Source organism: Panthera tigris, chromosome B4, assembly GCF_018350195.1.
Source record: "Panthera tigris isolate Pti1 chromosome B4, P.tigris_Pti1_mat1.1, whole genome shotgun sequence".
Taxonomy (NCBI): Eukaryota; Metazoa; Chordata; class Mammalia; order Carnivora; family Felidae; genus Panthera; species Panthera tigris.
Window position 1 is genome coordinate 9309034 of NC_056666.1, and position 17867 is coordinate 9326900.

A 17867-nucleotide genomic window follows, 5' to 3' on the forward strand; every position below is an offset into this window, starting at 1 on the left:
AACACAGCTCAATATGATATTAGGCTTGTCTAGTCAAAATGCAATGGAGAAGATCGATTGAAAAAAAGAGAGGGACACCTGTGTGGCTCAGTCGAGCGTCTCTTGATTTTCGCTCAGGTCACACGGTTGTGAGATGGAGCCCCTCTTCAGGTTCTGTGCTGAGCATGGAGCCTGTTTGGAATTATCCCTCTCCCTCTCTCTCTCTCTGCCCCTCCCCTGCTCATTCTCCCTCTCTCTCTCCCCTCTCTCCCCCTCCCTCTCTCTCCCTCCTCCCCCTCTCCCTCTCCCTGCCCCTCCCCTACTCTTTCTCTGCCCTCTCTCTCCCCCTCTCTGCCCCCTCTCTCTCCCCCTCTCCCTCTCTCTCTCTGCCCCTCCCCTACTCATTCTCCCTCTCTCTCTCTCTCTCATCTCCCCTCTCTCCCCCTCCCTCTCTCTCCCCCTCCCCCTCCCCCTCTCCCTCTCTCTCTCTGCCCCTTCCCTACTCATTCTCCCTCTCTCTCTCTCTCTCATCTCCCCTCTCTCCCCCTCCCTCTCTCTCCCCCTCCCCCCCCTCTCTCTCTCTGCCCCTTCCCTACTCATTCTCCCTCTCTCTCTCACCCCCCCTCCCCCTCCCTCTCTCCCCCCCATCTCCCCCTCCCTTTCTCTGCCCCTCCCCTCCTCATTCTCCCTCTCTCTCTCTCTCTCTCTCCCCCTCTCTCCCCCTCCCTCTCTCCCCCCTCCCCCTCTCCCTCTCTCTCTCTGCCCCTCCCTGCTCATTCTCCCTCCCTCTCTCTCCCCCCTCTCTGCCCCTCCCTCTCTCTCCCCCTCCCCCTCTCTGCCCCTCCCCTGCTCATTCTCTCTCTCTCCCCCCTCTCTGCCCCTCCCTCTCTCTCCCCCTCCCCCTCTCTGCCCCTCCCTCTCTCTCCCCCTCCCCCTCTCCCTCTCTCTTTTTGCCCCTCCCCTGCTCATTCTCCCTCTCCCTCTCTCTCTCTCTCCCCCCTCCCTCTTTCTCCCCCTCTCTCCCCTCCTCTCTCTCCCACTCTCCCTCTCTCTGCCCCTTCCCTACTCATTGTCTCTCTCCCCCCGTCCCCCCTTTCTCCTCTCTCTCTCCCCCTCCCTCTTTCTCCCCCTCTCTCTCTCTCCCCCCTCCCTCTTTCTCCCCCTCTCTCCCCTCCTCTCTCTCCCACTCTCCCTCTCTCTGCCCCTTCCCTACTCATTGTCTCTCTCCCCCCTCCCCCCCTCTGTCCCCCCTTTCTCCTCTCTCTCTCCCTCTCTCTCTTTCTCCCCCTCTCTCTCTGTCTTCCCCCCTTTCTCTCCCCCTCTCAAAGTAAATAAATAAACTTAAAATATATTTTTAAAAAGAAAGAGAGAACAGAGAAATTACCATAATCTTGATTTTGAGAGAAGTCTTAGAAAGGTAAATTAGTGACATAATAATGGTAATTTTTTTTTGTGGCCCCTATAAACCAGAAAGGCATCAATTTCTCTGTTGTATCAGGATTCTCATGAATAATTTTTGGTAATATTCTAGAAGATGGAAAGATGTCCCATTTTGCCTTGACAATTAACTTTACAGGTTGACATCATAGGGATTTGCTTGATCTGCAGAATAGAAGAGGCCCAAGCCTATTTTTTAAGCTGCTTATTTAAGGCAAAGGATATGTATCCATCAGAGTAGCTAGGCGTGTTGTGTTAAGGAACAGCCTCACAATGTCAGTGGCTTAAAAGAGCGAAAAGTCTTTCTTGCTCTTGCTCTCCCATCTCATGCCTGGCCTCCAGAACAGAGGGCCTCTGTCTCCCCAGCTCCCTATCATTTGGTGGCTCCAAATCACTCCTCCATCTGAACACGTGAATGTACAGTCTCTGGCCCGGGAGAAGGTAGAGGTCGAGAACTGTCACCAGTGCACACCACACGTCTCGTTGTGAAAACAAGTCACACAGTCACTTAACTTCAAGGTTTCAGGGAAGCACAGCCTTGTGTGTCCACAGAGAAAGTCCAGCCAGAGTTGCTGGCGCTCAGTCCAGACTACCATGATGACCACTGTCGTCGAGCCAGTCTCGCGTCTTTGGCGTCCGCACAGACTAGTAGAGTAGGCAGTGTGGTATCAGATAGGCTTGTCATTTATGTAATATTTAACACTTTATTTTACTCTAAGCGTGAGTCAGTTGAAGTGATGCTTTGTTTAGTCTACCAATGACTTTGAACAAAATTACCATTTACGTTTTTTCCGGAGGCCTAATGAATGAAATTTTTAAGTTTTACTAAGCTCGGTTGAGGGATTCTAATTTTTACCATTTTGTCTCCTACTTAAATGTTATTCAATTCTGAGTCAAAGTAGCAGAGAGCATGCATGAAATGGAACACCCAGAGAGAAAGTATACTGAATCTTCCATTGTTCTGCTAATAGGAAAAATTCTCAATAATCTTTTTTTTTTTCAGTCTCCACTGTCATAAACATTAAAAATTACCCAAGCATATTCTAATTTCTGGATATTCTGTTTTTGGAACAGAAATAGACACACACACAAAAAGAAATCTCAAGTTTTCCACAAATGTTGCCAAAACGTTTAGGGGTGAACTTGGTTGACAGAAATCTAGTTTACGTAAGTGCCTCTTATGTAGGGGGTATATCTTTATTTACTTAAAATACCATTATCATGCAGAAAGCAGAAGAAAGTGAATCGCAGTCTTATTTGTAACAATGTATACATTTGAAGGATAACATGATTATACTTTATACCATCATAGAATTTGAAAATAAATATGAAATCTAGTCAATTGAGGTATATATTTGTTTGTAAGAAGTATCAAAGCTTCTATAGAATGAGTGTGATCCCTCTATCCTAAAAAATCAATTATGAACACTTTTATTTTAGTGGCAACATGTGTGATAAGGAATGTTTTTAGGGTAGTAGAGAATCTCAAGTACCGCAGGTTAAGAGAATTCAAACTAAGGAATGTTGCCTTGATTTACCTACGGTTCATAGATATGTAAGGGAGAGTGCGTACCCTTCGGAAAATGTGGACTCCAAGGACAGGGTTCCTGATTTCCACCTCAGGAAAGCTGCAATATCTGATTGTTAATGTTCTTTATATTCTTCATTCTATTAAAGAAAACAATATTTCCAGAAAGTCAGAGGAAAGACTTGAGTAGCTGCCTATATTTGTCAAATATCTTTTAATATATTAAAGATAATTATATGCCAGCGCTATTGTTTTTATACCAATTTCTTCTTTTTACATATTTACAACTGACATGTGTTCTCAGTCATTTGAAAGTCTTCTGAATTACTCATGCATTAATTTTGAAATGAAACTTTCTCATGCACTCAGCCTACGTGTGTAAATCAGACCAGGAATTTTAGGTTTTATTTTTAAAAGCAGCTGTATCTTTGTGGTCTCCCAGTATTAGAAGTGGATCTTTGTGTAGTCTTTCAATGATATGAAAGCAGTGGACCTCAGATTTAAGGAGTGGTGGTAACAAGATCAATTAGAAAGGCACCATTGCTTCTTTGTTCCAGATGCAATGTATTTTCCAAAGTCATCCCACACTGCAAAGGCATTTCTAAGTCTTTGTCCATTTATTCAGAGAGGCAACATGGCTCAGTGGTCTGAAATAACAGGCTGGAAGATCAAGGACTGTGAGTTCTGGTGTTATATAGAAAAAAGAAAAGAAAAGAAAAAGAAAAATTGTTGCTTGGGCTTTTTAGATGCCTTTAAAATGCTTCTTTAATATCGTGTTCCGTTTATTCTTTCCTTTCTTGGTATTGTTGGGATAGCATTCATCGTATGGGTCATGGATACAAAAATAAAAGTCAAGGCTGGTCCCAGTGACTAAGAGATAGCATAGGAACACGTAGAGATGGGTCTTGCAGAGACAACAGCTGCCCCCGCCCCCGGTTTGATTAACACCTGGAAGATTCTCTAAACAGTTGAAAAGTAAGTGTTGGTTTAACAGAAAGAATGAGATGCAATTAAGTAAGAAAGCTCCAGAAGCTGTCTTAAAAGCAATGCGTTATTGCAGACTTGAAACTATGGAGATATTTATGTAATGCTAATTTAAAATGGGGCATGAGGTTATGACCCAATTAAGACATCCATTTCCTTCTGACTGTCAGAATAAGTCATTCCAACATCAAGTTCCCTTTTCAGATCATATGTAAATTTTAGTGTGTTCTGCTGAGTTATATCTGTAATCATACATCATTTTTTTTTCCTCTTTCATGCTGGGTGTGGGCTTTCAACATTCTCAATGTCATGAAATTAAAAGTGGGGAAGCTATTTAATAATGGCATAAATTGAAACAGAGCCAAATAAAGCCTGAGTAGAAATGAGCTTCAGTAGTTTCTGACAGATCAGAGTTGGATTTACAACCCTAATTTATAAGGCAAGGCCAATGCACTTCCTCCCTCCAACAATTTCTTCAGATAGTGGAGATTATTTACAAAACCGCAATATGAATCTTGCAAAGATTTTCTTTCTGCCGCTTTTGAAGGCCTCCTTTATGAGCCTAAAATATAATTAAACTCAGTTGCAGTCACGTGTATTTATCTGTCCTAGGCTAATAATGAGTTTTTATTTTAAAGGATCCACAGTAAGATTTCTGATGTGATTTTACATGCTACACATTATGAGGAAGAATTCTATTGTGTAAATATGATACAAATTGCCGGTCAAGCTTTATCAGTGCAACAGTATATATTTTAAAAGGGTAACTGTTTATACAGCTCAGTGTATTTTTTAATTTCAAAACAGGTGATTTTTTTTTAATATCAAAGAAACTTTAACCTGAAATAATTTAGGAACTGGAAGCAACAGGAAGTAGAGTTGTCATAGAACAGTAAACACTATGATTAACATGTTTGCTTCAGCCTTCCTCAGGAAAAAAAATAAATGTGTGTAATTAAATGATGGATAATTTATATTTATTTGGAGTCCTGTCCCGGTGAAATCATATCAAATTTCTCTTCTTAAATGTGCCGTATTTTTCACTTTCGCCTTATAAGAATAAATGTCTTACTTGTGATAGTAATATTTCATCAAAAAAATTTAATTCAGACTTATAAAATTTCAACATTTTGGCTGTTTTTGATCAGCGAACATCCATTGTGGAGCAGGTTGTCTAACATGCTCATGGTTGATTTCTTTTTCAGAAGCCCTAAAGCATAAAAATTATTCTCATGAACTATTTTAAAACCACAGACACTTTCATAGCTACAAAACAAGTTTCATTGTTTGGAAATGCTGAAGTCATGGATCTTCATATTGAAATTCATAGAAGTTTTGTAAGACAGCAAAGTTTGAAATGAATTCTTGTTAATCAAGTAATTTTATGTGGTTTAAACCAATGTTACCGTCACAGGATAAGAGAAATCATTAATGATAAAAAATATTTTTAGACTGGTAAGCACTCAACAAGTATTAATTCTGTCCTCAGGCCCGGGAGGAAACTGATTAATCATCTTCTAATCGAATAATTTTCCAAATGTGGTAATTTCAGTGCAGCATCTCTGATAGGTATCTTGGATATCAAAGGCATTCTATTTCAATCTTCTTGTTTTAGAAATGGAAAAAACACTTAGAAATGGTCCTATTGAAGTGATTAGGCCAAGATTACATAGCTAAGAACTGATAAAGGACCATAATCTAGGTGGTTGTTGTTGTTGTTTTTGTTTTTTCTTTCCCATAACAAATCTGCAATGTTATTTTCAAATCAGAGGATGCTTTTCTTTTGTCTGTTTCTTTAAATAGCATTAAAACAGCTGAAAGTACCCTATTAGAACTACTGCAACCAAATGGATACAATGATCTGTTTCATTTTTATTATAAAATGTGTATATTTCCCTTTTCGGCAATTTGACAAGAAATATCTTTGTTCTGAGGCTATCTGCCATGAAGGTACACAACACATTCACACAGGTGTGCAGGCACACACTCTAGCCCAGCCTTCTTGTTAAAATTCTGTACTTAGACTAATCACTCCACCCTTCCGGCCTTTTGCTCTCAGTCCCTATCTCTCCTTTCCTCCCCGCTGCTTCCAGTTTGATATTTCTAGAATAAAAACCTGACCATGTGGCTCCTCCAATCAAAATTCTTCCGGTATCTCATCGATGACCTATAAAATCTTTTCTGACAAGCGCGTTACTCTGCTGTAGAGCCAAACTTTGTCACGATCTCTCCTTGATTTTTTTAAACAGACTTTTATTTTGGAACAAACTTAGATTCACATAAAAGTCGCAATGATAGTACAAGTTCTCATAGACACCCTCACCCAATTTGCCCCAAGGTAAACCTCTCACATTATGGTGGTACAGTTAACAAAACTAGGAAACCAATATTGGTGCATGACTCTTAACGAAACTCCGGATTTTATTCAGATTGTACTAGTTATTACCTAAGGTCTTCTTCTATTCCAGGATTCAATCCAGGATACTACTTTGTACCACAGCACCATCCTATCTCCCTAGTCATTTCTGGACTATTATAGTTTCTCAGTCTTTACTTATTTGCCTTGACCTTGATGGTTTTGATTACTGGTCAAGTATTTTGTAGACTGTCCCTCAACCTGGGTTTATCTGATGTTTCCCTCATGATTACACTGGAGTTATAGGTTTGGGGGAAAGAACATTACAGAGATGAAGTGTCTCTCTCATGACATCATACATATCTGGATTACCTAGTTCACCTTGGTGACTTGGTCAAGGTAGTGTTAGAAAGGTTTCTGCCTGGGAAGTTACTATTTTTTCCTTTCCATACTCTATTTGATAGTGAGCTTTCCCATACTCAAAGAGGCTGGAAAGGGAGTTTATTAAACTCTATCTCCCAGAAGGGGAAATATCTACAAACATTTAGAATTCTTCATTAATATTAGTATGGACTCACATATATCTGTTTCATACTTTGGGTTATAATCTAATACTATTTTATTTAATTTTTTGTTCAAATTGTCCAATCTTTGGTCATTTGGAACTCTTTTTGACTGGTGAAGGTGTCCATTTCACATGCCTCCGTTCTTTGGATTTTCTGGCCTGACCAGACCCTACAGGCTCGTCTTGTGTATTTCCTTCCCTAGCCCTAGAATCATCCTTTTCTCCAAGAAGTTTTGGGTCATTTTATTGGGAAATGAAGTTTAGTCCTGAACTATTTAGTCACGATCTGTAGCATTCCATCTCAGAATTTGTGTGCAGTATTTGTTTGTGCTACCCTCAACTTCATAAGTGTTTCCACAAAGCAATTAACATTTTTCATAGGATTTTCAAGTCTAACAGGATATTCTGTCAGAACTTTTCACTGTGCAGAAAATGTCTGCTAAAACACTATAAGGACCAAGATGCCCTGGATTTGAAATTGAGAGGGCCTCCAAGGATTTGTTATCATTCAGGATTAGGCATTTCACCACAGTTGTTGCTACAGTTGTAGGGCAGCTCCATAACCAAACTACCTAACTTCCCAGCCAACAAAAGAAGAACCCTGAGAAGAGAGGGGGCAGGGGAAGTAAGTAGAATTATTATAGCACATAAAAATGTTTTCTTTCCTTTTGGATACTCCCTTTTCCCTCCCTGAAGCCAAGTTCAGGGAAGTCCAAGAAGATTCCTTGTGACGTTCTGGCATACCAAGAAGAAGAAAATGTGGCTGACATCTCTTCTGGTGTCAACATACTCTGTCCATTTTTCTATAGAAAAACTTCCTACTCTGGTTTTACTTAAGTGTTTTGGTAATGTACTCATCTCCTGAGTATGAATCATGATGGTTCTAGGCTGGTTTGTCATTTCCTTCCCCGTTGCCAGGTATTGGTCTAGATGTGGTCATGTGACTTAGTCATGTGGCTGTAGGTCCTCTATGGGACTCAGGGGCCTCCTTGACAAAAGTGAACACCCCATGAGAAGGCCCTCTGGTCCCCTTCTCTTGCAGATGGTTTCAAATGGATGCTATTATGTGAGAACACAATGCCTCATCCTGAGTCTTTCAACCATGAGGCAATAGTCATAAAGACAAAAATAAAACATGTAAGAAAAACAAATGATAAAAGATGTTGAGTTGCTTGATGATATTTTGAGTCTACTGGCCCCTGGATATCCTGTTATTTAAACAGTGAATGTTAGAATCATCCTCAGTGGGGGTTTCTGATTATTATAGATCAATAGAGAGAGATTGAGAGCTTTTCCTCTGGATGAGTGCTTGCTGAACTATAGAACCTTCTGGCTCACCTTGGTACTGCTTCCCGAGCAGGGATTAGTGGAAGAGAGTGTTCAAGGATTCCAGGAGTAGGTTTTTTGTCCCTCTTCAGTGATTGACATGTGTGCTGAAATTGGGGAGTATACTTGTACATATACAAGTGATCCTTTTCTGATCCACAGCCTTCTGAATGAAGGAGATCTACATTAGCATCCCATGACACAGGGCTTGAAGGAACTATGATATTTTAGATCTGGGAAGGGCATGGGGATACTCCTCACTCTATTCCAGTACTCTGTGAACAAGACAGCCTTATAGGTTCCTATGTCTCCACACAGGGGAGCCCAGAGGTACAGATGAGTATGAACCATAGGGATGTTCATATTATTACTCTGCCAAAACATGGCAAACCCAAACCTAGACAACAGACCGGGGATATCAGCTGCTGGTAGGGCTAAAGGGAGGTAATGGCTGCTTCTCTAAGGAGGAGTTCCTCAGCCATGGGGATGCAAAGTGACAGAGAACAGCTGGTCCCCAGAATCAGACACATCCCCCCTACCTGGAGACAGTTCCTGCAGCAGAGGCCACGGGCACCAGATGGAACCAGCCAGACCAGCACAGTTAATTTCATAAGGGGGGCCTCTGCCACCCAGCTGTCTGGCACATACCCTCCCTGTCACACCAAAGCTCTGGGAGCACAGCTCCAGGCTGAGCTCAGGAAAGAGAAGAGCTGTGCTCTAAGCTGATTATCACACATTAAATGACAGGACTGAGTGGTGGTACATCAATAAATGATTCCACTTGGCATATTTCTTTCCTGCTAGACTTGTTCATTGTTTGGAGTTAGGAACCATATTTTTTGTTTTGTATCTATAGCCTCTTGCAAGATTTCTCAACCTGGAGGGGTGGGGTAGTGGTAGTTATTCTTCCTCCTCTAAATGGCCTGGACTGCAAGATACTGGAGAGATGATTGATTGATTGATTGATTGATTGAATGAATGTATCTGTCTTTTGTTCATATAACAAATTCAATTAAAGTTTTTTCTAACAATGGAAAACATACCTTCCAGAACAAATGTAAAGGTATTTTAAAGTCTTTAAAACACAGATATTAATATAAAAATAAAGCCACACTTTATATAGAACAAAGAGGTAATCTACTTTGCAACCTTCTCTAGTTAACATTTTAATGTGAATTTTGTTAATTTGTTTACTAGAAGGCAGAGAATACTTTTAATCAACTAAAATTACAAATTTTCTTTCTTAAGTGTATCTCCCTAAGGATCTCCTCGTAGCATAGCTCATACATACATACGCTGTTCTAAAAATAGAATTCCTATCCGATGTGCCCCTTTCTGCCACCTCCGACCTCTTACTCAGTGTCACTTCTCTGTGCCCTTCTTTAGTACTGTCTTCAATCCTCCCAGAGCTAACACTGCTGTATGGCTGCGATTAAGAGAGTGTGAATCCAAATAGAAGCTCTGCCCTGTGTTTTATTTTTGTTACTCAACATATTCAGCTTATTCCATCTGCATGATTGCCGAGCCTCTGAGAATGCTAATTCCTCACCCTATTCTTCTTAGTGCAGTGTGCTTTGGGAAGGATGTGGCTGCCCAACCCAGTAAAATGAGAGGAAGTAGAGGGAGTCGGGGAGCTGCGAGTGCTGACATTTCTTTAACAAAGTCACTACTGTCTCCTGTGAAGTGTCGATGCCTCGGTCTTTTTCTTCCTGCCAAAACTGTGCACGTATGTGACTCCAGCTTTCTTTACAAGGGGAGCCATGACCCCCATAGGGCCACCATCTGTCTGCCTGGAGCAGGTGGTCTCATCGGGATACCAGTTCGCTGTGGTTATAGTTCATTAGAAGATATGCTGACATTGATTTCAGGTCTTTGCATTCAATTATTTTCTTTAAGCTTGTTTACCTGTACATTGAGGGAATCTGTGGCATAATAAAAGGAAAACAAGTATTCTGTGCTGAAAGATACTCTGGTACATAAATGTAAGCCACGGGTCTGACTTCCGAAGCAGCACTCATGTAGGGAACAAGTCTATTTCAGACATTTCTGTAATTTGAAATATTTAGCTGGCCTGTTCCCTGACTAGTAGCCACCACCTCCCAAATAAATAGGTAAGTATTTGGAAAGTCTTTGAAGTATTTCATGGTAAAGATGTCTTTTTCTTTTCCTTTTTCTCTTACTTTTTCTCTTTCTCTCTTTTTTCTTTTTCTTTTTCTTTTTCTTTTTGCCAGAATTCTAAATTCCATTTTCTTAGTTAAATCAGATTCAAAACGCGAATAGAAATAGTACAAGTACTGGCATACTGAGACATTTTAATTCCTAAAAGTTCTGGCTAGAAATTCAGCAAAATCTGTTTTCTCTTGGCACTTCCCAAGAGATGGCCCAGGTTTCAGTACAAAAAGTAGGGAACCCAGTTACCTCCAAAACAAGTAGCAAGAACAGCCATTGAATGTTTTGGTATCTAAGGTTCAGGGGGTTTTTTGTTGGTTTTTTTTGTTTGTTTGTTTTCTTTTGTTTTCTTTTTTTTTTTTTTTTTTTTCTTTTAGTTGCATCAGGAGAGTGGTCTTAGTTCCTGGGACTACAGATGGATAAAAACAGATTTGAAGAAAGGTGGAGAGTTTCTTATTCCCTGGTTAGAAAACCAGCACCAGCGGGAGTATCTTACGTTATCCTAAAGCCTTTAATCCCCTGCCCGAGCCTCCCTGAGGCCCCTCGCCAGTGAATTTGCATTGCTTCCCAGAATAGGTGGTGTGTAAATAGGGCTCCCTGAACACATTTCTCCTCCTCCTCAGAACATCACGCTAGAGGAAGCACAATGGTTTAGTTCACAGCTCAAAACAGCCCTGGTCCCAGCTTCCCTGACCACTGGCTGTCCTCCGTGCCCCTCATGATTATGTATATCTGAATATCCTAAGAATCGAGTGTTAATGCTCTTGTCTTCATTGTTCCAAAGTACATTTGTATGTGGTATATCCTCAGCGTCACTTTTTTAAATATTAGAATACCATTCATTGTACTTAGATCCATTTCCTGGCCTGCTTTGCGTGCTTGAGAAATCTTAAAGCCATCATTTTTCTCTGGAAGTCTACCTTGCCCCCTCTCTCCTATTTTCCTATTAGACTTGAGTCGGACTTCTGTGGGCATGAGTGTGTGCATGCGTGTCTGTGTGTCTGTCTGTACATGTCTCCATGTCTGCTGGTCTGTGTGTGAGTGGGTGTGTGTCTGGGGGGGGCGTGCCTATGTGTGGTGGAGAGTGGGGGGCAGAGAGGGGCGTGGGAATCTGGACTGGGGATGGGACATAAGAGAATGTAAAACCATGGAGATGTTACGGATTCTCGGGTGGACTCAAATGCCACGGAGCTCCCCAAACAGATATTCTTTTCCGGTCAAACACGTAAGGAAACACTCAGCAAGGCACTGCTTTCTCAGTCGAGAGAAGGAGTAACATTTCCCAGTAGGGTTGATGGTAATGGATCAGATGACAATGCAGCACAGTGGTTTTCTTACAGAAAATGCTCTGGAAAATTAACACTTTGCCACAATATAAAGAATAACCGCCTCAGTCCTTTGCCCTAGAAGGGCATAGGAACTCTGCATGCACACAGCTGCTCTGAATCTCCAATAATCATTCCTCTGATGTGGTAATATTCCCGCTACCGTGGGCTCCAAGAGCGCAGGGCTAATTGTACGGTGTCAGATGGTAGGTGTGTCAGTGGTAAAATTTTAAGAGGCACATCAGTGAAGCTTTCTACAGCATAATAGCACTGATTAGCCAGCCTTGTGGTGTGGCCGCACCGCCGACTGCTCGCTGCCAGTGCTGGGCCGACCGGAGCGGCAGGAAAACGCAACGACGCCCAGGGAGAAGGTAGCTGCCACTCCAGCGTTTTTCACGGGGGATTAGCTGTTGCTCTGGGAAAAGATGAGGTGGGGAGCGATTGCAAAACTCCTCTGGCACGGCTTCACAGATGCCCGATTGTTGCCCTCTGGTCAGCTCTGACTGGAACAGAGGCCCCTTTCATGCTGTCCTCCCCGGGGCCTGCAATGCCACACCCGAATGGGGTCCTGTGAGACTGTCCAGTGCAGCCTCCTGTTCCCAGGCAAGGCTGTAGACAAACCACCCCAAATCTTTGACAAAGGTGGAAAGCAGGACTGTGGAGGGCTGTACTTACCGCCTCAGTCATAGGCAACCTTTCCTGATGGCCCTGGTAGTGTAATGCCCCTGTTTGGCACGGAACCAGCGCATGGCTGTGGACGGGTGCTGACTTCTTTCCTCATGCGTGTTTTACATGACGTCGCCCAGCTATGCCTAATGCTTCCTCTGTTGTTTCTGGTTTTGTTTTTGTCTTTCCTGACTTCCCGCATGCTTTCCGTTTCCAGAATTTTCCCCTAACCCCGGCCCTTGTACCCTGATTCCAGGCCCGGGAAATCAACCACACCAGGACTCACAACTGCCAAAACAGGGTTCCTTCCACATCAGGGGTCAGATCTGCCTTGTCTGCATTTCAGGCTGCATATCAACGATCTCCTTCCCTCTGCGTCCTCTGCCTCATCCCTTCCCCTACATCCCCCAGCAAAGCTTCTAATACTGATAGGTCGGGCGATCTTCCTGTCTTGTACACAAGGTTTGCTGTCTTTCCATTGTGTGTCTCTGTTCTTGCTGCTCTAGTCCGTACGTGGAATACTGCTTCTCTGTTGCCTTCTGTGAAAGCTACAACATGGGCAAACTGTTCAAAACTTGTCTCCCTTAAAACTGTCTTTTCTGACTAGTCATTTTTACTGGAATACAGGCTGCATGCACTGTGGACTCCCAGGGGTTAAGAACCAAGACCCTGGCCTAGGTTTTTCATTTGGTGTATGTCTCAGATATCCGACCCATAGAACAGAAAAGACTGCGTAGTATTGTAGAGAGGATTTAATGGCATGCCTTGTGTAAAATGTTTGACACGTGGCAAATATTCAAGAAACGGTACTAATCACCATTATTGTTCTTACTGTTGAGCTAGTCTTGTTATCCAGGTTTTTATAGCACTTCTGTACATGGGTTACACTTACTACCATTCATTAATAAAATACTCACATATGTAGATTCAGTTAAGCCTTAAATAGCCCAATGACAGAGACCATCACCCTGCATTCTTTGACTTTTCCCCCAAATCACATGGCTTTCGACTGTGCCCAGGGTCACCATTCAGTAAATGCAAGACGTATTGCCTGCTATTAAGAATTTGCAAATGGAAAATCATGCTCTACTTCCTCTGTTTATCCAAAAAATAGAGTTGTTCGTTCACACCATTTTCATCTTGTCTCTTTTTATCTCAGAACCTATGAAAATTATGGGAAAGAGCTGAGTTGTATACATTTTCTAAAATTCAAATGTTCAATATGTGATAAGCCAGACTTCTTGTTCTTTTAATCTTCTAACATTTTTTCACCACGTCTCTAAAATCAGGATTTTAAATTTACATAAGCAAATTTAAAAAATTTAATCCCAACCGTGGATTATAAATCATCCCTTATATGTTCTGTCGTTGCTGTTGTTGTGTGTATTTCGTAGTGTTTTTAAGTGACAGTATTCCCTATGATATGTGATTTGCTAAAGGCTGTACGTGTTTTCTCCCAATTTTGAATGTATATTCTGAATCCTCCCTACTGCCAAGTTTACCACTTTACCATTGTGTTTCTGGAATCTCCAATTTTAAGAATATAAAGACTATGAATAATAATAGCCAATATGAATCAAGCACTTACTCTGTGCTGAGCTCTTCATGTGTAGGCCCTCCCAGATGGGATTAGACATGCAAGAGATTTATTGAGGAAACAGCTAGGAAGGATAAAGGGGAGGGAGTCAAAGAAAACAGGGAGAACCTTTATTGAGTGATACAGGAGATTGTGTAGCAGAGTCTCAAACTCTAAGGCTATCCTAAGGAGGACCCAGCCAGGAACTCTGAGAGGAGTTCTGAAGCCAAAGTTGTGCATTAAAGCTGTTCCTCATCTTATAGGCATTGGGTTTGCATTAGTACCTTTGCTGAACACAGGGGTGAATCCGGGAATTCAGCACCTATGGCTCTCAGTCAATATGCTCCCTGCAGTGGGAGATCTGCATGGTGCACATCCATGGTGCCTTCCTGCACAAACTCAATCTCACAACAGATAAAGAACTGGGAGGTTACACAGTTTACCCCAAGCCATACAGCTCATTTCAGAGCCCATAGCAGGTGGTAGCTAGTTAGCTAGAATCTTCACAAAACAAAGTAGTTATGGTAGATATGATATTCAGTGTTATCAAATTCAAATTTTAACTGAGTCTACTCCTTTTAGAAACATGATAAATCATTCTTAATCTCCCGAATTAGTCTTGATAGGTCATGATCATTACTTTTGGAGAGGCCTGGTGCACTTCATTGTAGTTTTATTTAGACCAAATGTTGAGATGTTTAGGAAGGAAATAAAACTTCAATCTCTTTCTTCTTTCGTCTTTAAAATCAGCCGCCTAGATGATAAATGGTAACATTTCATCCTTCAAATAAATGAGTAACAGGAATTTCCTGAAATGATGCTGTATTTTTATCAACCAATTTCGTTTTGAAAATTATTATTTCTATGGCTTACTCATAAAGAAGGACAAGGTATTTCAGAAGGACCTCAGTATTTTGTTTGTTTGTTTGTTTCCTATCTTCATTTCTACTCTACAGACTTCTGTTGACTGCTTGTAGTATTTTGGATAAGCTAGGGTTAAGTAACAAAGAAATACACACATAGAAGTAATCAGGTTGGCATAATTGTTCTCTTCCATGTGATTCTACAGGGATCCGAGCTCCTTACAGCTTGTGGCTACTCCTATGAGAAAAACTCATGGTGGTCTACAATCAGCGGATTTTTATGGATCAGATCTGGAAGTGGCACATGCTACCCTTGCTTACATCTCCTTTGAGGGTCCTAATTCATATGACCACATCTAACTATATGACAGACTTAGGAGATAGAGTTTAGTGTTAAGCCCAAAGGAGAGTCAACATGTTTTGGCTAGCTAGCTAACATTCTCTGCCAAGCCTTTTATGATATTCCTGTAATCTCTTCAGTACTCGGAGTTCTCTCAATTAGGACCCCCTTCCATCTTAATCTTCTCAGTTTGGAACAGATTCCAACAGCCTTTCTACACATATATGAAGCCTCATGTAAACATCTGGCTTAAAAAGTTATGACTGATTCAAGCAACTACAATATCCCTACCCATTATGGCGAACTATCACAGTTACTCCAGAAAATCTGGTTTATTCAGAAGTAGTTCTCATTCAAAAAGTGTTCGAAATTGGCCATTATGGGCAAAAGCCATAGTTTTCACTTATTATTGAACATTCCTATTTGTAACGATATTTTGTAGGGCACCAATAGGACTGTGGCCTCTTCAGGATAAAGACTATCTGTGTCATCACCAGAACACCATGAATGTGGTCGTTATTGTGTGTGATTCGGTAGAATGAAGACAAGATGGAAAAATTAGGAAAGAGTAGCACTGGTTTCAGACCTCCCTCTTGTTAGTCATGGAAACATAAAAATGTAATTGATCTCTCTGAGCTTATGTTCCCCCATCTGTACGTGGGAATCTTGCCCCTCTAAGTTTCACAGTGATGGTGGGTTAGGTACATGAATGTGCTTTGGAAACCTTTACTGGGGTGTCAAGGCGTGGCAATCCTTGTTATATTCACATCAGAAAATAACAGATCACCCTTTGTTGAACTCCTAGTTTGTTCTGGCTCCGTACAAGGAACCGTAGAATGATAAACATGAATTAGGAGCCATAAGTTAAGTGTTCAAGATAAAAGAAACAGGCACAGAAATATGATAAAAGATAAAAGATAGAGGCTCAAAGAAAATATGAAAGCAATCGCAAACTAAAACCGTTTGGCAGAGCTGAGAGGATGCTAGAGATAATCTTTTGATCAGTGTGGTATGGAATGAATTAGCAGAGCCTTGCTGATCACCTCTGCTGGAGTTTGTGGTCCATGCCTTGAAGTCACCAACACTGCCGAAGCTGCCAGTCCCACATCGGACTCCCTGTGTGTGTCCCTTGGGTTTCACAGACTCAGAATTTAATTCTTTCAAGTGTGCCACTAAAAGTTCTACCATTTGAAGGTGTGCTGCCAACACAGAAAAGCTGAAGATAACCGCAAATATTAGAATAAAATAATATTGGCTAACAGGTAATGATAATGCTTTATTGGCTAGGGCTATGATAGCTCCTGATCCAAATAAACTAAAAATTATCAATGCATTAACACAGTAGAGATTTAATTCCCACTTATATAAAGTCAGTTGGTAGCAGGAGAGGATGAGGACTCTGTTCCATGAAGTTATTCAGGTACCCAGCCCATTGAAGGCTCTACCATTTTTTCAATACAGAGCTGACATGGAGACAGGGAGACGTGTATGGGATATTTCTTATCAGTTAGACCTGAGGGTACTCTGTGTCCTTTTGGCCCATCCCGTTGGTCATAACTCAGTTTTATGGACACACCAGACTTCAAAGGATGCTTTGGAATATGACATATTTGAGTCCCCCCCCCCTCCCAAAACACACAGTTTTCAGGCTGAAATATTTAAGGTTTTGTTTTCACATAGGAACTTACATTTGTATAGTTCTTGTACCATATAGATCTCTTTCATCTACTGCGACTCATTAGATTACAAATGATTACAAAGAAGTAAAAATCCTGTGAATTCTTTTAGTCAACATCTCATTTTTTGATGAGGAATCAGAAGTTCATGGCTATATGAATTGCTGTGGTCGCATCCCTGATAATTTGAGGATGTGGTACTCACAGCCCACTTTCTTTATATTCCCTGCTGCACTTCCCTTTGTCACATGCTTTAGTGGGGAAAAAAGAAAAACCTAGGAATTAATCGATCCTACCTTAAAATTGTTTATAAAAAAGCACATAAACCTGCTTAGGAATGCTTATAAAGCAATATATACAGTAATACAACCTAATATATTAAGAAGCCAAAAGCAATGAGACTTGGTAAGATAATTCATCTAAGGCTACCATCCATATAGTACTTAGTCATTCTGAACCTGAGATTAATCTCTAGGTTTTCAGTAAGATTTCTTAGAAGTGGAGAATGTTCCAGACATAGCTCTGGAAGCTATTTGTTGCCCTAATCCTGAAAATGGGTTCCACCAAAAACGATTTCCATTCCCGACATCTGATATATCCTCAGGCACGATTCATACAGCACACTAAAAGGAGAAAAGTTCTGGAGGAAAACAACAAGAACAAAAAAAATCCATAAAAATTAAAAAAAAAACCTATGAGAAAAAAAATAGGTTTTATAGTTTTAGATTCAGCCAACATATATTGAGTACCTAATATAAACTAGACACTGCAGATGATTTCACACATATTATTTTGTTGTTCAAATGAAATTATGTAGAAGCAAAATAGGATTTGTATTGTCTGGAGATATAAATTATTTATGTTCTTCTTGGATCTCTTTAGTATGAGTAAATGGTATTTGGCTTTAGTATTTTTGCTGGGTTATTGCAAACTTCCCAAAAAGTTGGCTTTATTTTTTTTTTTTTAATAAAACCGTAGATTATGCAGCAGGAGGAGATAGTAAAAGCACATGTGTTTTGTTTTGTTTTGTTTTTGTTTTTTGTTTGTTTGTTTGTTTACCCCTCTGCCTTTAGAAAA